Source organism: Vicugna pacos, chromosome 9 (assembly GCF_048564905.1).
Source record: "Vicugna pacos chromosome 9, VicPac4, whole genome shotgun sequence".
Lineage (NCBI taxonomy): Eukaryota > Metazoa > Chordata > Mammalia > Artiodactyla > Camelidae > Vicugna > Vicugna pacos.
The window spans coordinates 66440722-66468360 of NC_132995.1; the positions used below are offsets into that span (position 1 = coordinate 66440722).

The 27639-nt window shown below is 32.3% G+C and overlaps 1 long non-coding RNA gene across 1 annotated transcript in view; it reads right to left on the reverse strand.

Annotated features, from left to right (window-relative positions):
• Nucleotides 1-2479: 2479 nt before the first annotated feature.
• LOC140698275 (uncharacterized) overlaps nt 2480-27639 on the reverse strand; it is a 218350-nt gene continuing 193190 nt past the window's right edge. The window contains exons 3-4 of the long non-coding RNA XR_012075939.1: nt 3547-3672; nt 2480-2644 (exon numbers count right to left, since the gene is read on the reverse strand). This is a non-coding gene — a long non-coding RNA (uncharacterized lncRNA). The remainder of the gene's footprint in view (nt 2645-3546; nt 3673-27639) is intronic.

Sequence of the window (27639 nt, forward strand, 5' to 3'; positions counted from 1 at the left end):
AGTCACAACATGCAATTTATAGTTCTATTTTTCCCCCTATGAAGTATTAATTACACTTTAAAAAATATTTTAGGACGTATCATTGCAATATTTATTTACTGAGTTTTAATATTGTCTAAACGTTACCTCTTTCTAGGCCTCAAAGTTCTTAAAACTTCTTAGCACAAAGTAGATGCTTGATGTTGTTATTGATCAATGTGATTTAAAATTTTGTGAAAGTCATTAACAGCTGTCAAACTTTTCAATGATATGCCTACCCCAATCATTTCAGGAAACTTCTAAAATATTCTCAGCAGTTTATTCACTCCAGCCACTAGCTTCTGCATTTTTATCCCTTAGATTTAATAAGTCATATAGATAGCATTCTCTGATGAGCTCGAAAAGTTATTCGATGATAAATTAAAATTCTTGGAAAATCACTCACAGACATTGAAATTTTTGTCTTGATAATAGAAGTTTGTAGAATATAATTACCAAGAAAATCTTCTGTAACCTATGATAGTTGTTGGACATTCAAAGATAATCACATTCACTTTTGTTAAATGAGAGATGGACATAAAATAGTAAAGTTAATCGTGACAAAAACTTCAATATGGTAAGATATTTTTAGCTGAAAATGGGCAGCTGGCATGACAACACTGGACATCCTGCGTGTAATTGGCTTTGAATGCCTGGCAGATTTCTATAATGGTATGGAAGCACTCAGACTGGCAGGTAGCTGCTGGGAATAGGCTGAGTGCTGGTTAGGCCACTTTCATATGAGACTCCTTTAGACGCACTTCACATCAAAGTTGAAGAGCCTCCCCACTAGTGTACCCTATTTCATCAAATTCAAGAAGAATCAAACAACTTAGCTTTCAATAATTATTTAATTAGTTCTTTTTTCCTTCTCTTCCACATTCATGGTGTAGGGTAGGTTCAGATTGGAAGGGAAAATGTATTATTGAGAAACTGGGGGAACAAACCCTTTTATGGGTAAATTCTAATTATTGACCAAATGTCAATAAAATGGGTAGCACAGTTTAAACCAAAGCCAGAAACAGTTCACTCATCAGAATATTAAAATTTAAATAAGGAATGTGTACTTATTTGTTAGTGGACATTTATAATGTAATCAGCCTGAAAATACATGAGAAAATAATACTTAAATTATATCATAAACTGTTGTGTAGAAGTGGGAAACCTGTATATTGCGTCAAAATGCCAAGATTTAAGCTTGAAGTCCACTATTTACAGTGTGACAAACTCAAATGTCTCTTCTTTAATCTGTAAAGTGGGAATGATGATACTTCCTAGTGTGTATGAAAATTACATCAGATTATGCATAATTATCATATAAATACTGCTTATTATTAAGCAAGCTATTCTAGTCATAATTATTCATTAAAAATTTTCACCAGTAATTGCATAGCTTCTTATGTGTTGCTACTATTTTGTTTCGGTTTTTGAGGGGAAATGACACTTACAGCAATAAAATGATCAATATTTTAAAGTTATCAATGGCTTTTTTTCCAGCCTGGAAACCTCAGTAATTTGTGACCTCTTCCTCCACAGTTAAAATGGTGTTGTGAACTGGTTAAACTTAACATTTGGTGGCTATAGTTCAAAAGAAAAAAAAAACTGAGCTTAAAAAGTTACTAGTATCAGTAAGATATAATTCCATCCTTACAGGGCTCACAGTCTAGATTTTTTAAAAATAATAAAAATAACAACTACAGTATAAAGCAGACAGTTTAGTGCTCTAAAAAGTGCAGAGTATTCTAGGCATTAAAAGGGATGAAGATGAATCATTGATGATATAAAAATTGATAATTATTTCACAGAAAATGAGATATTTTAGAGGAGACCTAAATGGATAGAATATAGTCAGAAGTGAGAAAAAATGCAGCAAAAAAGCACACTCACAGGAAAACAAGGATCTCTTAGGAAAAACAAAATATCAGTAAGGCATACAAAGATGAGTGACAAGATATTTAGCCAATATGTTCTACTCAAAGTGTTCTTAACATCCATTCACCCTTACTTTCTATTTGCTCTGATGCCATTGTAGCTTCAACCCTCATTTTCTCATACTTTGATTATTAGTGAAGCCTCCTAATTGGTTTCTGTTGATCTTAGCCACTGTTCACTTGAATGTCTTCAAAAACAACTTTCAGATATATCTTCCAAAATAATAACGTTAATATGTTTGTACCCATTTAAAAATGGCATTTGCTCCTTATTTTCTCAAAGTTCTGCAAAGTTAAGTCAAGTTATCTTCTTAAAATTATTGGACACTCATCTGCTGTAAGAAATTGATATTCCTCACCATTCCCAGAATATTCCATTATGTCATGTTCTACCAGTCCACAATTCCCCCAGCCATATCATACATACATCTGGAATGCCTTTCCTCAAAATCTAGATCAGTTTTCATCACCAGAAGTAAATCATTCCTTATTACCTCATTTGTCATTCATTTATTCAACTACTCATTTAATCAGATTTAACAATATTTATTGAATGACTATTATATGCAAGCATTTGTGATATACATAAAGAATTTACATTTTTTCCAGCCATATTAGCGCTTCTATTCATCTTGGTGAGGAAAAATTAAACAATGAACATATTTATGCCCTCTTCCTCTAAGTTTCACAGGAATCTGGTAAGAAATCAACATATAAACGTTCTATAATGCCTCCCAACTTTTACAAAGGAAAATACCACTAAAACTCACATCACCTTACCACTACTGTTCATCCTCAGGCTGCACTTAAAACTCTGCCACAATAATCTATACTACTGGAGACTGCAGATTCCGAGTAACCTCATTATCCAAACTGACAGTCATCCTAATTATACAAGGCATGTGAACGAGGCCATTCTAGGGTAGGAATCCCCAGAATCCCCACCAGCAGAGACAGATCCTAACAAGGACCAACAGAGGTGAACTGAGGTTGGGCAAGGCCAGCAGACTACCTACATGACCCAGAGATATGGAATGATTAAGAAATAGCTGTTGTTTTAAGCAATTAATTTTGAATTTGGTTTGTTGCTCATCAAAAAGGATATAAGGGAAGTATCACTTTATCCTAGGTTTATTATATTTCTTCCTGACCCAGCTTACAATTATATTTTGTTTAATAACAATATATTATTTGAATCTATTAATAAACGTATCACTCAGTGGTTATTTTAAGGATGGTAAAAATTTAACTTGATTAAAATTTGATAGATAGCCAGCCAACCATTTTACTATATGAAGATTAATTCTGCAATTACTAGACATTTTATGGCCTGTAAATACCAATTGACCATATGATAGATATGCATAATATAAACAAATAAAATACTATGAAAACCCAATATGAGCCGAATAAAATATTATTCACATATGTCACTAACAAGGTTAAAAAACAATGTTAGATACATTTCTATGTCCTCAACCTGATAAAGGTCATCTGCAGAAATCTCACAGCTAACATCATTCTTAATGGTGGAAGACTGAGAAGAATAAATATTCCCCCCCCCACTTCCAAATAAGGAAAAAGAATATTCACTTACCACTTCCATTCAGCATTCATGCTGGAAATTCCAGACAAGGTAGTTAGTCAAGAAAAGACATCCATATTGGAACAGAAGATATTAACTGTTTCTACTTGCAGATGACAATTTCATACATTGAAATTCCTAGAGAATCAAAGAAAGATAGATCTAATAAACATACTCAAGATTAATATATAAAAATCAACTATATTTATATATAGTAGCAATGACCAATCTAAAAAGGGAATTAAAAAGTAGTTTCACCTATAATAGCATCAAAAGTAACATAATGATTAGAAATAAATTTAACAAAAGAAGCATGAAATGCTTACATTGAAAACTACAAAGTAACAGTGAATAAATTAAAGATGTAGATAAATGGAAATGTACTTCATGATCATGAATGGAAAGATATAATATTGTTTTAGTCCATTTGGGCTGTTAAAAACAAAATACCAGAAACTGGGTAGCTTACACAATAAAATTTTATTTATCACAGTTCTAGAAGGCTAAGAAGTCCAAACTCAAGGTGCTGGTAGATTTTATTTTTGATGAGACCCTGCTTCCTTAGAAGGCTGGCAGTCATTACACTGTAACCTCACATGGTGAAAGGGGCAAGAAAGCTTTCTTGGGACTCCTTTATAACGGCACTAATGATGTTCATGAAGGTGCCACCTGCATGATCTAATCAACTCCCCAGAGCCCCACCTCCTAATACTATAAACTTGAGAGCTGAATATGAACACATGAGTTTTGGAAGAACACAAATATTCATACTATGCCAATTGTTAAGAAGAAATTGCTATGTTAATTCTGTTAAGAAGGCAATATTCTCCTAACTGATACAGATATTCAATGTATTCTCTATCAAAAATCTCATCAGCTATTTTTTTTTGCAAAAACTGACAACCCGATCCTAACATTCATATGGAAATACAAGCATCCCGTCATAACAATAACAATCTTGAAAAAGAATAAAGTTGGAGGATTTAAATTTTTCAGTATCAACAAGTTTGGGAGACTCAAACTTTTCAATTTCAAATTTTACTACTAAGCTACAATAATCAAAAAATTGTGGTGCTGGCAAAAGGATAAATCAATGAGCTATAACTGAGAATCCAGAACGAAATCTTCACATATATGGTCAACTGATTTTCAAGAAGGGTACCAAGATATTCCAATGGGGAAAGAATAGTCTCTTTTTTTTTTAACATTTTTTATTGATTTATAATCATTTTACAATGTTGTGTCAAGAATAGTCTTTTTAACACTGGTACTGGGATGACTGGACATTCTATCTCACACCTTATTATACAAAACAAATAAAACTAGATCTATATCTCATACTATATACAAAAAGTAACTCAAAATGGATCAAAGACCTAAATAGAAGAGCTGAAAACTATAAAGGTTTTAGAAGATATATGGTAAAAGCCTTTATGACCTTATATTAGGCTCTGGATTCTTACATATGATACCAAAATCACAAGTAGCAAAAGAAATAAATTTAGCTTCATCAAAATTTAAAACTTTAGGTTTCAAAGATCAACAAAAAGACAGTGAAAAAAAACACAAATTGGAGAAAATCTTTGCAAATAACATATCAGATAAGGAACTACTATCCAGAATATATGATGACTTACATCTCAATAAAACAATAATAAAAAGATGATAACTCAAATAACAGTGGGCAAAGGATTTGAATAGACTTTTCTCCAAAGAAGTTAATCAAATGGCCAATAAGCTCCTGAAAAGCAGCTCAACATAATTTGCTATTAGGAAAATGCAAATCAAAATAGCAATGAGACACCACCTCACATTCTCTAGGGTGACAGAAGATGGATAATACGAATGCTAGTAACAATGTGCAGAAACTGAAACTGTCATATATTGCTGATGGGAATGTAAATGGTATAGTTGTTTTGGAAAATAGTGTGGGAGTTCCTCAAAGAGGCAAATAGAGAGGTATAACCATATAATCCAGAAACTCAACTCTTAGACATACATTCCACAGAATTTAAACAAAAAATGGCACATGAATGTTTATAGCAGCATTAGTTACAATTGCAAAAATTAGAAACAACCGAAACATCCATTACCATATGAATGGATTAATGAAAATGTGGTATATTCATATAATGGAACATTATCCAGCTACAAAAAAATAAAGTAGACAACATAAGGAGATTTTAAAACCATTATGCTAGGTAAAAGCAGCAGACACAAAATACCATTTATTATATGATTCCATTTATATGAAATTTTGAGACTAGGCAAATCCATCGATATATAAAGTAAATTAGTGATTGTCAGGACCTGTGGGAAAGGAAGAATGAGAGTGACTGATAATGGGTGTGGGATTTCTTTTTGGGGCAATGGAACTCTTCTGGAATTAGAGATAATGATTTCACACATTTTCAATATACTAGGAACCTTTAATTTTACAGGGTGAATTTTATGATATGCAAATTATACCTCAATAAAAAATTACTATGGTTGTATGAAATGATGCTGAATATCTCAATTCTGTGGATAATCGAATCAAGTAAGTGTCAAATCCATATAAAAAATATTTTAACTAGAATGGACATTTGTTTGAATTAATTAGTCAATCAGTCAAAGGACATATTTTTGTGTAGACAGAGGCTAAGATTATCTTGGAACATTTTAAGCAAATTGTTGAAGGTTACTTGTAAATTATGCAATATACAGGAAATGTAAGAATTTTGATCAGAAATCTAGACCAGATTTTATCAGCAATTGCTTTGATGTCTTCATGTAAAACATGAGAAGTTTAGCCAATTCAATTTTAATATCTATTTCATTTGCTAATAACTATGATATGCAATGGTCTCTGGGGAAATAGTGGCAGATATTTTAAACTTCATCCTGTAGGTTGTTATGCAGCAATTTCAAATGCAAAAAATTAGTTATATATCTTCACAGAAAAAAATGCAGAGTTAGTTCTTGTCTGCTTGAAGATAAAGCTAAAAACTTATCTTGAATCTGTGTATAAATATATCTGTCATATATTTATGATAAGAGAAAATAGGAACCTACAGTGTACCTTAAAAATACAATTAAGGAAAATGAAAATAGTAAAAATAAAACTTTCCTCTTCTTTCAGTTTTTAAAAGAAATTAAATACTAGCTGTTCATTGTAATAATAACTTATCTTAAATATTAAATAAACAAAAAGAGATGATTAAACAGAGTATATGACAAGCTGAATACCATTGTACCCACCATTCAGATTTCTCAAATGTAAAATTTTTAAAATATTTGCCTATACATTTGCTTAAGACTTTCTTAAAGTATTGCAATTATAGCTGAGGCACAATATACTCTAAGAACCATCATGACTTCTGTCCCTCTCTCTCCTAACTGGAGGTAATCATTATTTAAAAGTTGTACCTTCTCGGCTACTCTTTAAAATATTTGTAATACACATATCAATAATTCTAAAATATTAATATAATTTTATTTTTAATAACATTAACTAAATGTATCATGTACAAAAATTTATTTTAATGGTATTTAAGTTGTTTCTTCAATCCACATATATAAGAGTTCATCACTTCAGAGTTTCTCTATTCTAGATAAAGAACATACCTACAACTGAAATCATTGAGTCATGGCCACACAGAGGGGCTATGGTGTTCTGGTAAGCAAATTGTCTAATACACAATTCTACATCACTGCTGTCTATGTGAAGAGCTCCAATCTATGATGTGACCAAAGGCAATAAATCTCTTTAGGCTGCTTAGCTGGCCTACTCAGAGTTTCTGGATATTGCAAATTAGGTTTTCAGAAGGTTTGCAGGTAAATACAGCTCTACCATCTGTATGAGCTCCCATTTTCCATGCCCTCTGCTATTCCTAACATTAACAGATTTAGAAAGTATTTTGCTAATTATAAAATGGTATGTGATTTCTTCAGTTTGTGTTTAATTCATAATAAGTAAACTAAATGTATTTTTCCTGTTTATCTGCATGCATATTTTCTCTGTTGAAAGTACCTAGTCCTATTCTTTACCCTATTTCAGTGAAGTTGTATGTTCTTCAAAAATGTATTTTGGGAACCTTTGAATATGCTGGATCCGGGTCCTTTGCCTGATATATAAAGTGTAAATATTCATTAATGTAATTATTTAATAAAATAAATACAATAATGTTAAAATGGCAAGCTAATTTTTAGTATTTATGTAGTTTTTCCAAACATCGCAGAATTTATTGATAATTTGATGATTTTATTACATTGCATTAATTAGATTTTGGCTTGGATAAACTTTATATGTTTCCGACAAATATTTTATATGATTCTGTATTTCCGTATACTTGAATGCAAACACATCAACTAGTTCATGCTTAACAATTATTGTTTGTCCTTTATGAAGGACATCCAAATTCTTTATAGATCTGAGATTTTGAAAGAAGAAATAAACAATTCTGAAAGAAAGGCAGATGAGGTTGAGAACAAGTGACCTTCATCATTGCCTCTGGGTAATGTAAACTGAAGCTCAATTATAAACAAAAGGTGTAATATTTTGTGATATGTTGTAAATGAGAGTTCAAAAGAAAATGGCTGAATGAGAAGGTTATATATTGAGCAGAAAGTTGATGTAGTTCCTAGCTAGTAGATTTTGCTCAAGAGCACTGCAACCTTGCTTGAAAAACATTTCCTTCATGTTTTTTAAATGGACACTTTTAAATTTGGCTCCCATTCAGAGAGCATTTAAAATGGCTCAATGTTACTTAGAATGAAAAAGAAATGAGCTATCAAGTCAAGAGAAGACAGAGGAACCTGAAATGTGTATCACCAAGTGAAAGAAGCCAATCTGAAAATGCTACAACAGTGTATGATTTCAGCTATGTGCCTTCTGGAAAAGGCAAAACTATGGAGACGGTAAAAAGATCAGTGGTCGCCAGGGTTTGGGTAGGGGAAGGGATGAATCGATGAAGCACAGAGGATTTTTAGGGCAGTGTAAATACTCTGTATGATACCATAATTATGGATACATGTCATTGTACATTTCTCCAAATCCACAGAATATAAAACGCCAAGAGAGAACTGTAATGTAAACAATGAACTCTGGGTGATCATTATGTGTCAGTGTAGCTTCATCAATTGAGGACAGGGAGTAAATGGGAAATCTCTGTACTTCCCCTTCAATTTTGCTGTGAACCTAAAATTGCCCTACAAAAATAAAATCTTAATTTAAAAAAATGTTTCAGTGGTTACCAAAGGAGTTAAAATAATTAATTTTAATTGGAATTCTCTATGCAAAATTTAGATCTACCCATGACCAGTATTATCCACAGACAACACTCTATTTGATTTGATTTAATTAAATAATAATTAATATTTAAATCAGTAAATAGTTCAGGGATATTTTGAGTCTGTGAATGCTTCATATATTAAAACTAATACTAATAGCTAATACTTTAATGCTTAAATACATGCCAAGCAATTTCTAAGTGCTTTATATTTAAACTAATTGGGTGCTTGCTAGAACTCTTTGAGTTAAGAACTATTAATATGTATTATTATGACTAAACCCATTTTTCAGATATTGGTTGTGAGAAAAAAAGAGATAAGTACCTTGACAAAATAAACAGCAGTAAGCGGTAGAGCTGTGATTCAAATCCAGACAGTTTTGCTCCAGAGTTAATTTTTTTAACCTCTAAAAACACGCTACTCAGTATATTCAGTGAACCTGTGTGATCCAAGAACTGTTTGGATCTATTCTGATAGTAAATAAGTACAGAGATTAAGGTTAAGCGTTTATAAACGTAATAGCTATTTGACATGGATGTGTCATTTAAATGCATGTTTGCTTTCTAGTAATACTTTTTTTTTTATATTTGAGAAATTGTTGGTCTGCATGAGTTAGAAACTAAACAAATAACCACATCCTTCATTCTAAGTCAAAGATATGCAAACTTTTCCTGTTAAGAGTCAAATAGGAACTATCATAGAATTTTGAGGTCATACTGTCTTGACTGCACATACACAACTCTGGTGGTGTAGCATGAAAGCAGCCATACACAATAGTAAATAAGTGCTTGTGACTCTGTTCCAATGAAATTTAATTTACAAAAACAAGGGCAATATTATATTCATATTATACTTATGGCAAAAAGTGAAACTGTGTTCTAGTAGAAAGCATGTTACATTGGGAATTGATTACCCAGCATTGTATCCCTTGCCTTGTCACTAAGTAGTTGGGCAACCCTGCCATGCCAACCCACCTTTTCAGATTGCATTCTGCACCTTGAAAAATCAAGAAAGGAAACAGAGAGTAATGGGATGTGTGTAAACCCTAAAATTACATGTAAATGGATTCTTTCGACTTTTATCAATTTATTGATGAACGTGTACTTGCTGTTTTTTTGTATGACACAGCTGTACCATTCTTACATAAACTGAGACCCACCCCCTCCCCACATAAGTAGTTTAACTTAAAACATATTGTATACAGTATTAATATGACTGTCACTAATACTGATCTTCTCTGGGTCTCTAGTAAGCTAATTGTACACCATCTGCTCTTAGACAGCTGAACTTTTCTCGTGTTAAGTGGCTATCAAAAAATACCCAACACTCTTGCCTCTGCCAATGAGTTTGTGTACTAGCCACTGGTTCTATGGTCCATACCATGAAGCAATGAAGCTGTCAGATGCTTGAATCAATGGGAAAATTGTTCCTTATATGTTAGTTGAAATATGTATGGGAAATAAAACTTAAGTAAAATATATAGATAGTAGTCTGAATACTCTAATTATTAGGACCTAGTAATTTTTATTAAAGTAAAAGTCTGCAATTATCTTATTGTGTCAAAAAGCACAACATAACTTTTATCTTTCCCATCCATCACAGCAGCTGTAGGATATCCTTGAACACATGAAACAAAATCTGCTGAAGAAATATCAGCATCTGCTTTAAAAGAAATAAGTATTTTCATAATATCCCCCTTAAAGTATTTAAAGCATGCAGCTAAAAAAGGTGATTTATTGATCAAGAGAATATACAATGGAATATAAAGAACTAAAAAGTCTTGATATTAACTCAAATTACATTTAAGACTAAGAAGAAATACAGATAGAGAATTAAGATCTGAAGAATTGTCAGAGGAGATATTCAGAAAGAAAAACATAGATACACAAATATAGAAAAGGAGAGGAGATGAAAGATATGAGGGAAATATTTAAACCTTTAAAGTAAGTACAATTGGCATCCAAGAATGAGAGAAGCGATGGTATGGCAAAGATTAGAATGAGACTTCCAAAACCATGAGAAGCATCAATCTAGGGAATCAAGAAGCACCGTGTGCACTAAAAGAGAAGCACTACATAAACACACACATCTATCAAAAACTGCAACTTCTACCCAACCGTCTGGCTTTGTTTTTCTCCGTAACACTCATCACATCTTTCTATATAGTTTTTTATTTATCTAGATTTTTGTCTTTCCCATTCCTAGAGTTCAAGTTCTATGAAGAGCAGTTATTTTTATAATTATTTTATTTATTATCATATCCACAATAAACATTCATTGAATAGATGAATGGATGAGTGTTCTAGACCTTACATTTTTCAATAGCCCCCTTGGGACTTTCACACCCATAAGCTATTTATAATGCATGGCATCACTACATTTTGAACCGTGAATTATTTAATCTATCGCAAAATTTCTTTCTAGAACATCCTACTTAAAGCAGGAATTGTTAGCACCAGTAAGATCATTTAAACTTGTATTTTGAAACTTGTTCAGAAATGCTTAACTTTGGATCTCATCATCTGCAAACTCAGTGACTGCTTTTTGCATACAAAAATGTATGTCTGACTTACTAAAATAAATTATTAAATTGTTATAAGATTGTACATATTTATATGCTAAATCTCCACAGAGCCACAGAGAATCTGAAAATGTTCTGAGTGAATAGCATATTCTTAAATTATAGCTTCTGCTTATAGACAGTGCTACCTCTGAGTGGTTGAAGTTCTCTCCTACTAGGTACCTTGACAAGAATACTATAACTAATAAGCCACTACCGTTATTCCCTTAGAAATGGCAAACATGTGCCATGTGGGAAAGAATGAAAGGGAACTACCACTGATATTTGTGAGTTTGAAAATTATTTCTATTATTATAGTAAATACTTCTTTCATGTATTGTAACCATTTTCAAAAGTAATGCACTCATCACATCTTTTTGAATTGCTCTTCTATTTTTTTCTGTTAGTTTTTATACATAGTCTGAATCAGAGTGGTCTTTATTTATATGTGCATTTTAGTGTGGTAATTTAAAACTAGTTAGAATATCCAATTGAAAAGATTGTTTGTATTGCTGTTAGAGTAGTATAAATAATCAGAGTCCTCAGTATTTGAACATAGCTTTTGGAGGAACATGAGACTGAAAACATAGAGGGTTCATTGGATACCATTGGGTTGAGAGATACATATCAACCATATTAATGGTGTAGCGCCCAGATGTCACTACAGGAAGATTCAGTAGTTGTATTAAACTTGTGTAAACAAAACAAAGCAAATTATAAAACAATTAATGAAGGGCTCTCATCAGCCCAGCTTGGGACAAATTCCCTGAACTTACTAGTCATACCCAAATCATTTGCACTTTAGATATGGAAGATTAAGCTTTTGTCAACACTACCAATGGAGGGTGGAGGTTTGGGGGAGAGGGGTGGGAAAGGGTATTTCATAGTTCTAAGTCTTCTATGCATGGTCCACCAAGAAGATCTAGGCAGCTTCTGTTATTGCTCAACAGTTATGTTACCCTTGCAGCTAATCCCCGTTCTGTTACTGTTTAGACAAGAATTCCCCTCCTGTGTTTTAAGACTTACTTTTGTTCTTGTGCTCAGAGATGCTCAAATGGGTATAGCCATCACCAAGGGTGGGGTGCAAAGGCAGGGGGGAAATAAAAAATTAAGCATCGGTCTTAAAAATCTAATCACTGCAAACAATGGCTGAAAATATTGAAATAATCCCTTCTTGGGTCAGGGAGATAGGGTCTCTTGGGTCAGCAGAGGTGGAAGACTCTGTAGTCTTAAAACATGAGTCTCCCATTACAGATGATGAAGCCAAGGTGCATATATAAATTTTTAAAAAATAAGTCTGTCAAATTATGATATCATTACTTAATATGTGAAAACAAAAAGCTGAATGTATCACTTCCTTAAATACGAGTGCTATGCTGGTCAGGTATGTTGTCCTTGAGCAAAACATATGATCTCTTATGAAGTATTCAGAAAATCTTTTGCTTTAAGGTTGTTTGGGTTATAGAGCTTAGAGTGAGTTGGCACCAGTCTTGAGGATGGAGCACGTAATAGTTCTCATTCTGGACAGAGATACATGAATTTGGTGACACCGTCTTCAGAATAATATTCACTGAAGCAAATCTGCTGAATGGTTGACTTTCAAGGAATAAGGTAGAGAGTGATTGGCTAGCTTTCAGAGGTGGGTTCACTAAAGTGAATGTCACTGAATAGATGCATTTAAAAACATGCTATCATGGATAGAGAATTATAATGGCCATAGAACTAATATTGATTGATTAAAAAGAGTTCTTTGGTTAATGACTTCATGCCTACAAGATAATAATCTTGTCCTAAATGAGTAGGGACATTTTTAAATGTTTAAAAATAATTTTGGATTTACAGAAGAGTTGCAAAATATTACAAAGAGTTCACACATTCCTATCACTCAATTTTTTCTAAGGTTAATATTGTAATAATGTAATAACCATGGTGCATTTATCAAAACCAAGCACCTAACTTTTAAAAATATTATTTGGGCATTCTTGAAATTTAAAAATAGTTTAACCCTAGGACCATAGTGGGTAGAGGAGGGACTGGCTATCATAAAAAGTGGGTAAAAAGCTGGGTTAGAGCATGTGTTCACTTGAAAATGTTCTTTTTAACAATTGGGTCATGTGCATCTGGTGTAGGAACTTTCTTCTACCATAAGTGACACCAATAAATGTTTGTTATTTACTATAAAAAAAAAGCTGTGCCATACGAATAGATTGAGGTTAAAAGAATCAGACACACTAAAAGCACACACAGAAGTATGTCCAGGATTGATATATCAGGCTTTGGTGATTGATATTTTTATAAAACTGTTCTCTTCCACTATTTCTAATACTTTTAAAGTGACCCAGACCTTAGTTTCTGTTAAGTGCCTAAGATTCTATAGTTTATTAATATAACCTTAAATTAAAAACTTACTTTTTAATAAATACAAGTACCTTAAATTACCAGAGGTCTAGAAATCACATTAACAACGTGACTCATGTAGAGAGATAAATCTGAATGGATACTTTTGCATGATTAACTGATTAACCAATGGTTAATTGAATGGTTACATTACTATGAAATGGTTGTACAAAATGGAATATGTATTTACTTCTGTCTTTTCACTCTTCTCTTTTATCTCATGCATCTGATAGATTTCCCAGGTATGCAAATACCCTCATAATCTGGCCTTGTACAATCTTTAAAATAAAATTCTGAATCCAAAACTGAAAATAATTATTGATATATATCTCAACAATAGAATAAAATTTTTAAATCTTTTCTCTTCAATAATAAACACTGAGTAATATTTCATACCCATTCTTAGTTTAAAAGAATCTTCAAAATCTCAGTATAGCAGCATCCTTTTACTACATGATAGAAATGTATATATTAATACAACTATAAATATCATTCTGAAGGGAGAATTATCCCAAGATAACCTGTTAAAAAGCTGGCAATATATAACTAACATAATATACCATATTATTAATAATAATTATATTAAGGCTTACATAGGGTAGTTATGTAAATCTTTAATTTTTGAGACTTTATCAATGTCACTAATACTGTCCAAGGTATGAACATTTCATTAAACTCTGTAATCATCAATTACACTATCTAAAAAATTAGTCTACTTGTACAAAGTTACTATTGCCAGGGAAGATGCAATGGTAGTTTGATTTATAATTACATAAAAATGCTAGCATGATGGTAGCATTTAATATGGATTTATGAGGAATAAAATCATGGAGATTTAAACTGGAAACATCAGGAAAAAAAGTCACACTTTTGATCAAATATGTTATATTTCTATAATGGAAAAAATTAAGACACAGTGATCAACTTACAAATGTCATCTTAGTTACAAATAATACTTTTAGGCATAAATCAGAATCATAATTTATGAAATCATGTATGAAAGGATGACTATTGAAAATGCATAGCTCTTTCAACCACACTTGTGCACATGATCAGACACATGACTGCACAAACATTATCTCAACAAATTCATAATCAACTTATATTTACTGATATCCTCCTCAGTTTCCTAAATTATAAAATTGGATAAACTAGTACCTATTTCTTTGTGTTGTTTTGAGGATTAAAGTAATTTAATCCTCAGTGTATTAGCATGCAAAGGGCTTAGGTGCATGTCTAATACATAGTGTCTCTGTAAATATTAGTATTACTCTACAACAAACATACCATTATTTTACACTTAGTAAAATGCTGTATAGTTATTAAAATATTATATCCATTGTACTACATTGTTAAAATAGTATCCTGCTACTAATTAATGCAAAAATGCAAGAAACTAGGAAATGAAGGATATTATTCAGGTAATTCATTAAAAATCACATAAATGCTATTAAAATTGACCAAAAAAATCTTACAATCCACATTTCCTTGTATAATTCTTCACTTCAATTTGTAGTTTTTGTTTCATAGGTAATCTTAAACATTTGGTTTCAGGCCAATAAATTTTTTTAATTAGTACTGAAAGAATACTTTGGGGACATTAATGACAGTTCTTATATTTATTCTGGCTTATAAGAAAACTGATTTTGAGTTAGTACTTAAAAGCTAAGACAGAATACACCTTGGCATTTAGATAAACTGATGTAATTATTTTATGTGTTAATACCAACTACATGTTTTTGAATATTCAATTTATTATTTGAGCTGCTGATATATCACTGTAACATCTACAAATGCTAATTTATGTTTTTGAAAGAATAAGCAGCTTTTATAGCATCAATTTATTTTAGGTACATAATAGAGGGAAAAAAGATGAAATTTTTTAAAAATTGATTTCCTTATTTGAACAGTGTATTAAAAATGCATATTATCAAGTAATGTATCCACTTTAAGCTGCTTTGACCAGATTGCCTAGAGAAAGTATTCTGAAAGAAATGCAAAAGTGATGGGCAAAGTCAAAGTGAAAGATGTCTATTTATATTATAATTTTAATTTCAATCTTTATTATTTTTGAATGTTATTTGCCTGGGTATTGAAATCACAGCACATTTTGCAGTGTTTCTGAATGAAATTCTGAATGGAGACCATCCATAATCATGCTAGTAAGAATATGTCAAATGTGCGAATATCATCCAGTACATGTATCACTGATACAGTTTGGCTATTTTTACTATCAAATGGAATTACTGATTTTAATATCAGATAGACTACTGGGCTTAATGAGTAACTATCAAATCTGTTAAATACATTAGCATTCCACAGCATTGATTTATTCAGAAAACCTCCACAGTTCAAATTAAGGATGTGGCCAAATCAATGTTATTTCCTTAATACATAAGTATGAAACATTTGATTATTATCAAATGGAAGATATTTTATTGAATTACTTCACTGTGAACATATTTTGTAATGAAAAATTTCTAATATAGAAACATAGGGCAATGTGCAAAATATCATATATTCTTCCTTTTGAGTGTCATGGTCAATTCTAGACAATTTCAAGCAGGTCAAGGATTATTTTCCTCTGTTAACTGAAGGCTGATTTAGCCAATAAAGGTCTATTGATTTCATAACTGAGATAAACATAAATTCTTGCTGGTCCACTTCTATTAGAGTCCCTTGTTGGTGTCTCTGAGTTGCAGATGACAAGCTGAGTGATGACATGATACTACCCACCAAAAATCCTGAAGATACTATCAGAAAATTACTAGAGCCCATCAATGAATCTGGTAAAGTTGCAGGATGCAAAATTAATATAAAGAGATCTGTTGCATTTCTGTACACTAGCAATGAAATATCAGAAATAGATATTAAGGAAACAATCTCATTTATTACCACATCAGAAAGAATAAAATACCAAGGAATAACCTACCTAAGGAGGCAAAAAGCCTGTACTATAAGATGCTGATGAAAGAAATTTAAGATGACACAGATAAAAAAAAAAAAACATATTTTTGGATTGGAAGAATCAACATTGTTAACACGACCATAATACCCAAGGCAGTATACAGATTCAATGCAATCCTTATCAAATTACCAATAGCATTTTTCACAGGACTAGAACAAAAAATGTTTAAATTTGTATGGATACATAAAAGAGCCCAAACAGCAAAAACAATCTTGAGAAAGAACAGAGCTGGAGGAATCACACTCCCTGACTTCAAACTATACTACAAAGCTACAGTAATCAAAACAATATGGTACTGGCACAGAAAAAGACATATGGGATGGAATAAAAGCCCAGAAATAAATCCATGTATTCACAGTCAATTAATCTACAACAAAAGAGGTAAGACTATACAATGGAGAATATATAGTCTCTTCAATAGCAGTGCTGGAAAAACTGGACAGCCACAAGTAAATGAATGAAATCAGAACATTCTCTAACAGCATATACAAAAATAAACTCAAAATGGATTAAAGACCTAAATGTAAAGCCAGATACCATAAGACTCCGGGAGGAAAACATAGGCAAAGCACCCTTTGACATAAATCACAGCAATATTTTTTTAGATCTGTGTCCATAGAGTAATGGAAACAAAAGCAAAGTAAATAAATGGGACCTAGTTAAACTTAAAAGCTTTTGCACAGCAAAGGAAACCAAAAACAAAATAAAAAGACAACTGATGGAATAGCAGAAAATATCAGCAAACAATGCGACTGACAAGGGCTTAATTTCCAAAATATACGAACAGCTCACTTAGCTCAATATCAAACAAACAAACAACTCAATCAAAAAATGGGCAAAAAACCTACATATGAGTAATACCTAGAGATTATCATACTAAGTGCAGTATGTCAGACAAAGAAAGACAGATATCATTTATATGTGGAATCTAAAAAATGATACAAATAAATTTATTTACAAACCAGAAATAGACTGAAAGACATAGAAAACAAACTTATGGTTACCAAAGGGAAAAGGGGTGGTGTATAAATTAGGAGTTTGGGGTTAACAGATACACACTACTATATATAAAATAGATAAACAACAAGGACCTAGTGCATAGCACAGAGACCTATATTCAGTACCTTGTAATAACCTATAATGGAAAGGACTCTGAAAAAGAATAGATATGCAGAAAAAGAGTTCCTTCCAAGGTACTAATCAAAAGTGATGTACTAATTTGACTCGTGTAATCACATTTGACTCCTTCACCATTCTAAACTATGTAAAAATCTTAACAGTTATTTGAGAAAGATGTGCCTAAAATTCCGTTAATGTAGATGGAGAAAATCAGAAGTTAAAGGAATGAGACATAAAATACTCCATTTTAGTTCAGGAAATTAGAGAAGATACAGAAAATACGATGAATTAGGTTGCCAAATGATATAATCACAATGTTAGTGTGATATCCAGAAAGGCAAGCAAAGAAAGTCTTTCTAACAGACTCACTGACATAGAAAACAAGCTAATGGTTATCGAAGGCAAGATAGAAGGGGAGAGAGAAAAATTAGGGAAACAGGATTAACAGATACAAACTACAATGTATAAAATGGATAAACAAAAATGATATACAGTATAGCACAGGGAATTATTCCCATTATCTTGAAATAACCTATAATGGAATATAATCAGCAAAAATATTAAATAACTTTTGCTGCACATCTGAAATTAATGCAATATTATAAATCAACTACACGTCAATAAAAAAGAAAGTCTATTATAAGGGACTGATCAATTGCATAAAATACTCGTGATCAACCAACTATGATAAAGGATGAAAAGTGATAATTAAACTTAGCAAATTAAACTCATTGCTGACTTTCCTTGACACCAGGAGTTTACTTGAAATTGGATGAGATTTTGAGTAGGAAGCTCTATTAGAGTTATTTCAAAAAGAACGGAATGAGGATTTGGAGACAGGGAATACAAGCACTTTTTATAATTCTGCTGACAAGCGACAGAGAAAATGATGCTAGGATCAAGAAAAACCTATGATAGACATAAAGAATATGTTTCCATCAGAGCGAGAGAGAAAAATAAATTGGAAGACACAGAAGAGAGAAACAAACAAAAACGCCGCAGCAGTGCCCTGTGCCCGTGCAATGGGATAAGAACTGGTACATGCAAGGATGGCGTGGCATATGATAAGAACATGGAGATTTGGGGATAACAAGAACATCTAGGTATATTCTGCAGGTAGGAAAGTTTGGTGACAGAAATTATGTGAAAGTCCTCTTCCACAAAATCTATTTCTTTCAGTGAAATATGAAGCAAACAATTGAATGTGAGGGTAGAAGACAGGTTTTTGTAGGTTTGAGCCAGGGAATATGTCCTAACTACTCAGAATAATGAGAATAATGAGAGATGGAAGGAGTGAATGCACTGGGGAGGTGTCCTATGTATGACTGTCAGGCAGCATTAAAGGCTTGCTGAAAGCTGCCCTCGGTCATGTATGATAGGACCAGTCAGCATGGTTGTGAGTTTCCTCAATGTACACTTCAGGTGCAGAGGTAGAACAGGAATTACATTTAAATTAGGTTAAGTTTTTGCCAGGTAATTACATCAGAGCAAGAGAGAAAAGGAGTCAACCATACAGACAAGGCATCTGGAATTCACATGACTGGGGCATGTTAATGTGTTTTTGGCAGAGGCCACTTTGCTCAATTCTCTAATATCCAAACAGAAGAGAGACAGATACGAAAGAGACTGTTGTTTCTTTAATGACAGTATTAGCATGCCTTCAAATCAAAATTTCACAGAAAAATTGAGTAGGTCATGCTCATATCCATGTAATCCATGAAGTTATATTTTGCATTTTTCTACTCTACAAAATTACTTGTGATTATTATAACATCTTGACAGTAAGTAGATTGTCCCAATAGTTCTCAAAACTTTGATAAATATAATTAGAAGCATGTAAGTAAAACCAGATGTTCAAACAATCTTTTGTGTACAATTTTCATTATTTTAGAAAATAACACTAATCAAAATGTTTATTTTTAATGTTATAATTATGTTAATACTGACTTTAGATTTGTTAGTATTCTTGATTGCTTCTCAATCAGGAACACAGCCTGTGTGATATCCACATTACACAAAGCCCACCTTCAACATCTTAATCACTGATTCCATACAAAGAATGAGTAAATTTAAGATTAGAAATAGGCCAAGGAAACGTCAATTAATTCCTAGTATTTACAATCTTTAATATAGACCCCTGGTCTCACTAAGGACTACTGACAATTTAGTAAGACTATTGTTAATGACCTGCTTAGACTATAATGCAGATAACATTATAAAATCAAGGTTTCTTAAATGCTGTTGATGGGTAATCTGATAAAAAAGCTAAAAAAATAAAAAGAATATATTTTTATTTATTTATAGTTTTCATATTATAGGCATTCTTCTTTGTATATTATTTTCTCCTTAAAATTAAAGATTTCAAAGTTAATCAGAATGCTTTATCAGTTTTCAGAAGATCTGAAATAGAGTTACAGATATAAAAAGGATATAGATATAGAAAAGAATGATAGTTTAATGGCTTGGTATTTCAAGAAAACAGAATGTTAAATACAATTTCTTACTAAAACACTGAAATGTATAGAGCAAAAAAGGAGTCAATTTAATGTGAATAAATACATTCTAACAACTTTATCAACCATAGCATCAATGTAACTCTTGTAATTCAACCTTCTTTACCTTTATAGCACTTAATAGATTACCCTTCATCATGGTATATATATATATTGAACATCGCTTTATGATCTGTTGTCCCATCTTCTCCACTAGAAAGTGCTGAAAATAGTGTCTGATACATTGAATGCACTTAATATTATTTTCAATTAATAAAAGAAGTGAGGAGTAAATCATAATCTAATAACAATTATTAATTAAGCATTTCCTGTTAGCTAGTAGCTATATTAATACCTTTACATACATAAGCTCATCCAGTTTTTACAGTAACTATTAAGTAAACACTAATACACTACTGTTATTTCAATTCTACAAATGTGAAAACTGAGGTTTGTGAACAAGAGTCAGAATTGTGGCATTTCCAACTTTTAATTTCACAATAGGTATAATTAACAAAACTTCTAACTAAATCTTGAAGTCAGTAATTTACTTTTATTCAATCTGCCTGTCCAGTTTATATAATACACATTAGAAATTGATGTTATATTCTATACTTTTTTTAAGCCCTGGAGAAATTTAAATAAGCATATAGACTCCATGAAAATAATAAAAGATTTATTATTTTTGGTCATGCATTTGAGTCACTCAAGTTCAAAATAGTAAGCAAGATTAGAAAGATATTTAAAGTTTTCTCATACAAAAAAGTTCCAGGCATGTTTTGGAATAACCGGCTCTTCCTTAGGTAGGAATAATAATAATAATCTATAATGTATCAATGTTAATTATGCCCCTAATTCTACAATTGATATATTTTATATGAAATAGCAAATCCATGCAGATAAATAGTGTATGTGTGTCTATGTTTATATATGTAAATATTCAGTGTTTATACAATAAAATTTTGTTTTATATTTATATTTTATTCTTATATTTTTTAATTGATGCCTTTAAACACCAGTTTTGTATAATGCATCATAAACTTGAACTTATAAGAACTAGGTAACAAAAGCTAACCTCCATAGTATAAGTGATAAGAGTAAAATACCCATCAGTTTGAAATCAAGTCAGATTTATCATCATTTATAATTCATTAGGACTCCTTTTAAACACTGTTTCAAGCATCTCCTAGGTATTTATATTGGAAAGAGATAAAATGCATAGATGCACGTTGCTGCCCAATAAATCTCTTTCATGCTTTTCACTTGCAGTAACAGAATAACCTGACCTTGGAGGAGAGCTGTCATTTAGTGTCTTTATAGAGATGTGGGAGCAGCTTCGACAAGCAAGAGATAAAACCTAGATGGTCTAGAACTCTCTTACCATTGCTTAATCTTCCTAATATACTAAATACAACTCCTTTTCTTCATTTTAAATTAACATATTTCAATTTTATCACCTACTTTTTTAACTCTTAAGTAGAGTTGTGAAGGATACAACAAAAATGCTAGGCAAGCACACTATTAATGAAGAAGTCCCTAGTCTAAAAACGCCACAGGAAAGCTGATTTTAAATCAACACAAAATTACAAGAGGGAAAGATTAGGGCAGCAAGAACAAACCCATAAAACTATAAAGGATGAGGCAATAAAAGTAAAGCAGTGAGATGGGAAGTAATGTTTATTAATTGTCTAGTGACTTTTGTTCCTATTGGGTCTCATCTCCTCTTTGACAGGAGTCTAAATAAAAATCATAGCATCTGCTTTTCTTCTTCTTCTTGTTTTACAGACACATCCGTGGTGTCATATATTTGCACCTGCTTTCTTGAATCACAGGTAATTGTGTATGTGGGTTCTCATTTACAACAGCAAGCAGTCTTTGAAGAAAAAGAGAAATTTATGCACGGGTGCTTCTTGTATGCAGAGCCATGATTTTATTTAATGAGGATTTAGCAAAGGACTTAAAGAAATTTAGCAGTTTGTTCATTCCACCCAAAATATTCTCCAAGTATCGTAGTCTCAATGACAGGTTATGTTAATTACCTAAAATTCTGAATAGATTTCACGACCATGCTAATAAAACCAAACGTTATACTAAAGAAATAACGCTCTCAATACACTTTAAAACTTTGTTCACTAAGACTTTTAACAGTTCCAAGAGATATTTTAAGGTTTTTTTTTTTAAAGATTGGTAGGGTGAAAAAAAACAGGGCACTTCCCCTACCAAAGCACTTTGCTGTTTTCTGTTTTATGTAAATAGGATCCTATGTAATAACACATTTTAGGAAGGATTTCCCTGGTTAGTAATTCAGAAAAATAGTATTCAAAAGATTTATATTTCAAAATATATACTCATACACCAGTTCTGTTTATAATATCTTTCTATAATTCACTGCCAAACTCTTGGCATCTTATCTATTTCCTGATTGCTCCATGATTACTTCAACATGATCATACACATTTTATCAAATTACTCACTACTAAATTACTCCTTTTCCACATGGAAAAAAGAAAACAGAAGGAAAATAAAATATTTAGATAATGACATTTCAGGTAGTTTTATACAATCTAAATTGATCTGATCACAAGGAGGTTATTTTATTCCTCACTGTAAAAATAATGAATAACTAGTACAATGCATTGTGTTTTGGTTTTGATTTTAAAGGAAATACATCACTTAAGATTACTTTTACTTGGGAACAATGCAGATCTAAAGTTAAACAAGCTGAAACAAGACCAAAATATTTATATCTCATATAAAAGTCAGAAGGCGGCAGGCCAGGGCTGGCATGATAGTACAATTTCTCAGAGTCCCAAGAATCCAGGCATCCTCCAGCACTCCCCAGGTGTGTTCTTGTCCATAGGTCCAAGATGGTACCTAGAGGTACAGTCATCATATCTATATCTTTGGTGGCAAATAAAAGAGGGTAAAATGAGGGAAAAGGACTTTGACATTTGGCTTATAGGAGCATCACTCAAACTGTCAAATAACCCATCTATGCCCAGTATTTGTTCATAGATTCACATCAACCTTCCTTTAGGAAGATTTTCTTCTAGGTGGTCATGTAACCAGCTGAAAATTTAAATATTCCCTTTCCTGTTTCCTCAAGTTTGAAGTGCTCCATATTTGGGCCTTATGTCTTTCTTTATCAACATGTGCAGTTTGGTGATCGCGTGCTGGGTCAAGGCTGTATATACCATCTATCTTGCAGCAAATCCTAAATTTCTATCTCTGGCTCAGCTTTCCCTCTGGAACATCAGACTGCTGTATTCAACTCCTACACCATATCCTCACTTGATTGTCTAATAAATATTTTAAACTCCGCATATTCAGAACCGATATTCTTGATCATCTTCTCAAGACATGGTCCACCTGGCTCATAGAAACTTTCTTGACTCATTTTTAATCCATGAGAAATTCCTCTTGGCCTATCCTTCAAAATACAATGCAAATCTAATTACTCATCACCATCTCCAGTGCTGTACCTAAGACCAAGCCACAGACACCTCTTAATAGAACTATTGCAATAGTCTTCTATCAAGGATCTCTGCTTTTAACTTTGTCCCTCTACAGGCTGTTCTTTTTATTTAAAAAAAAAGTTTTATTGAAGTACAGCTGATATACAATGTTGTGTTATCACAACAAAGTGATTCAGGTGAGCAACAAAGTGATTCAGTCTTCTATGATTGTTTTCTATGTCTGCAAGCCCATTTCTGTTTTGTAATTAAGTTTATTTGTACCATGTTTTAGATTCTACATATAAGTGATATAGTACAATATTTGTCTTTCTTTGACTTATTTCACTTAGTATGATAATCTCTACGTCCATCCATGTTGCTGCAAATGGCATTATCTCATTTTTAATGGCTGAGTAGTATTCCATTGTACATATATACACCACATCTCCTTTATCCAATCATCTGCTGATAATTTTTCTTTCATCATTTTCTTTCATGTCTTGACTATTGTAATTAGTACTGCTGTGAACACTGGGGTGCATGTATTTTTTGGATTAGAGTTTTCATCTTTTCCAGATGAATCCCTAGAAGTGGGGTTGCTGGATCATATAGTAATTATTTTTTAGTTTTTTAAGGAAACTCTGTACTGTTCTCCTTAGTGGCCTCATCAATTTACATTCCAACAGTGTAGAGGGTTCCCTTTTCTTCACACTCTCTCCAGCATTTATTATTTGTAGACTTTTTGATGATGGCCATTCTGACCAGTGTGAGGTGATACCCCAAAATAGCACTGATTTGCATTTCTCTAGTAATTAGTGATGCTGAGCATCTTTTCATGTGCCTGTTGGCCATCTGTCTGTCTTCTTTGGAAAAATTTCTGTGTAGGTTTTCTGCACATGTTTTAATTGGGTTATTTGTATTTTTGATATTGAGCTGTATGAGCTGTTTGTATATTCTGTAAATTAAGCTCTTGTCAGTTGCATTGTTTGCAAATATTTTCTCCCATTCTTGTAAATTTTCATTTCATTTTGTTTATAGTTTCCTTTGCTGTGCAAGAGTTTGATTAGGTCCCATTTACTTGTGTCTTTATTTCTTTTGCCTTGGGAGTTTGATCTAAGAAAATATTGCTACATTTTATGTCAGAGAATGTTTTGCCTGTGTTCTCTTCTAGGAGTTTTATAGTGCCATGTTTTATATTTAAGTCTTTAAGCCATCCTGAATTTTTTTCTGGATATGGCATGAGAGAGTGTTCTAACTTCATTGATTTACATGTGGCTGTCCAGCTTTCCCAACACCACTTGATCAAGACATTATCTTTTCTCCATTGTATATTCTTGCCTCCTTTGTTGAAGATTATTTGACCATAGGTGTATGAGTTTATTTCCGGGCTCTCTATTCTGTTCCATTGATCCATATGTCTGCTTCTATGAAAATACCACATCATTTTGATTACTGTAGCTTTTTAGTCTGAAACCTGGGAGTGTTATGCCTCCAGCTTTGTTCTTTTTCCTCAGGCTTGCATTGGCAATCCTGGGTCTTTTGTGGTTTCATATAAATTTTGGGATTATTTGTTCTAGTTCTGTGTAAAAATCTCACTTTTACCACTTCTATTCAAAATAGTATTGGAAGTCCTAGCTACAGCAGTCAGACTGGAAAAAGAAATGAAAGGGATCCAGACTGAAAGGGAAGTGGTTAAAGTATTATTATATGCAGTGGACTTGATACTCTATATAGAAAACCCTAAAGACTCCACACAAAAACTATTAGAACTGATAAATAAATTCAGCATGGGAGTAGCATGCCAGATTAACATACAGAAATTTATTGCATTTCTTTACTCTAACAATGAAATTTCAGAAAGTAAAACAAACCAAACCATTTCTTTTAAAATTACATCCAAAAAAAAAAAAAATCTAGGAATAAACCTGACCAAGAAGGTGAAAGACTTACATGCTGAAAAACTGTAAAACATTGATAAAGGAAATTGAAGATTATTCAAAGAAATGGAAATATATCCCATGATCTTGGATTGGAAGAATTAATATTGTTAAAATGGTCATACTATCCAAAGCAATCTACAGATATAAAGTGATCCCTATCAAATTACCCATGAAATTTTTCATAGTATAGGCTATTCTAAACATAGCAACTGGACTGGCCTTTAAAACTGTAATTCTGATAACTTTACTCTTTCACTCAGAACCCCTCTGTGGCTCTTCATTGTACTCAAAATTAAAATCAAAGTCCCTATATAAGCTGCCTCCCAGTACCTTTCTGACACATCCTCTTCCTGCTGCATTTGTGATTCCAAACGCAATAACCTGTTTGATTTCTCTGAACAAGTCTGACATGCCACCCCTTAGAGAATTTCTCCACCTGACCATCTGTTTAGAATGTTCTTACCCCAGTAATCCACTTGGATCTTTCAAGTGTTTGTTCAGGTATCACTTTCTTGATAAGACACTGACCATACTATTTGGCACCGAAACTTCATTTCCACTTGATCTCATCATTTCAAATCGTCTTACCAAGCTTTAATATTTTTTTCCATAACACTAATTCATTAATTTGAATATATTATTTGATTTAGTTTACATATATATATATATTATAATGTATATATACACACACACATTCATACATGGATGGATGGATAGATAGAGAGGGAGATAGGTAGGTATATAAGACAGCTTTATATCCCCTACCATGGAATTTAAGTCTCACAGGGAAAGAGAAGAGTTTATTTTTTTTTCCTGCTTTGATTTATCATAAGCCTTAGCACAGTACATTGTGCATATTAGGTATGTAATGAATAACGTTAACTGAATTAATTGAATTGAGAGTTCCATTAATACAGAAGAAAAGAATTAGTGTTGATGGTAACTAACATCTCTGCCATAGATCTAAGCGAAATTGTATTGTTTAAAAACATCTTGGCAACACTTGATGGAATGGAAGTAGTTTTCATCATTAGATACCTAACATGTTTCTACAGGAGAAGTTTAGTTACCTTCACAAAAACTGGTAAAAAGTCTTTATTTCCTGACTGAGACAGCTCATTTGGAAGGAACTAGGTCACCTGGTGAAACCATGTATCAGGGATTTGACTTTCTTTGCAGAGATTGTTGGGTTTGCAGTTTTTTCTAGTTATATGTAATAAAGAATTTAACTATATTTTTTGATGTTTGATTGCTGTCTGCTTTTAAACCCCACTGTGGCATTTTTAATTCTGCTCCACATCTGGCCAAGCTGGTAAGAAAGTCTGAGTACTCTCATTTTGGCTACAACTGGAGATTCTGACCAGAAAATCCCTTCCTGCCTGCAGGAACTCACACCCCAGACCCTCTTCCTCTAACCACAACAATATCCAAAGCAGTCTACTTCTTTGCTTTCTTAAGTTATTTCAGATCAGTTTGAGAAGGATGCCATTATCTCCTCAGACTCTCAAATGTGCCAGTATTAAATCTTTATTATTATCATTAAGATTACTTTTTTAGATCAGCTTCAGATTCACAGAAAAACTGAGAGGAAAGTATATATATTTCCCATATATCTCCTACCCCAACACATGTATAGCCTCCCTCTTATCAACACTCCAGAATAGAGTGGTACATTTCTTTCAATTGATGGACCATCAAATATTGACTCATCATAATCATCTATAGCTTACATTAGCGTTTACAGTTGGTGTTGTACAATTTTGGGGTTTAAACTATAATGATGGTTATCCATTATTATGGTATCATACATAAAATTATTTTTACTGCCCTAAAATTAATCTATGCTTCATCTACTCATCCTCCCTCTCACTCCCTAAACATTTTTTCCTTTTACAAAATGTCA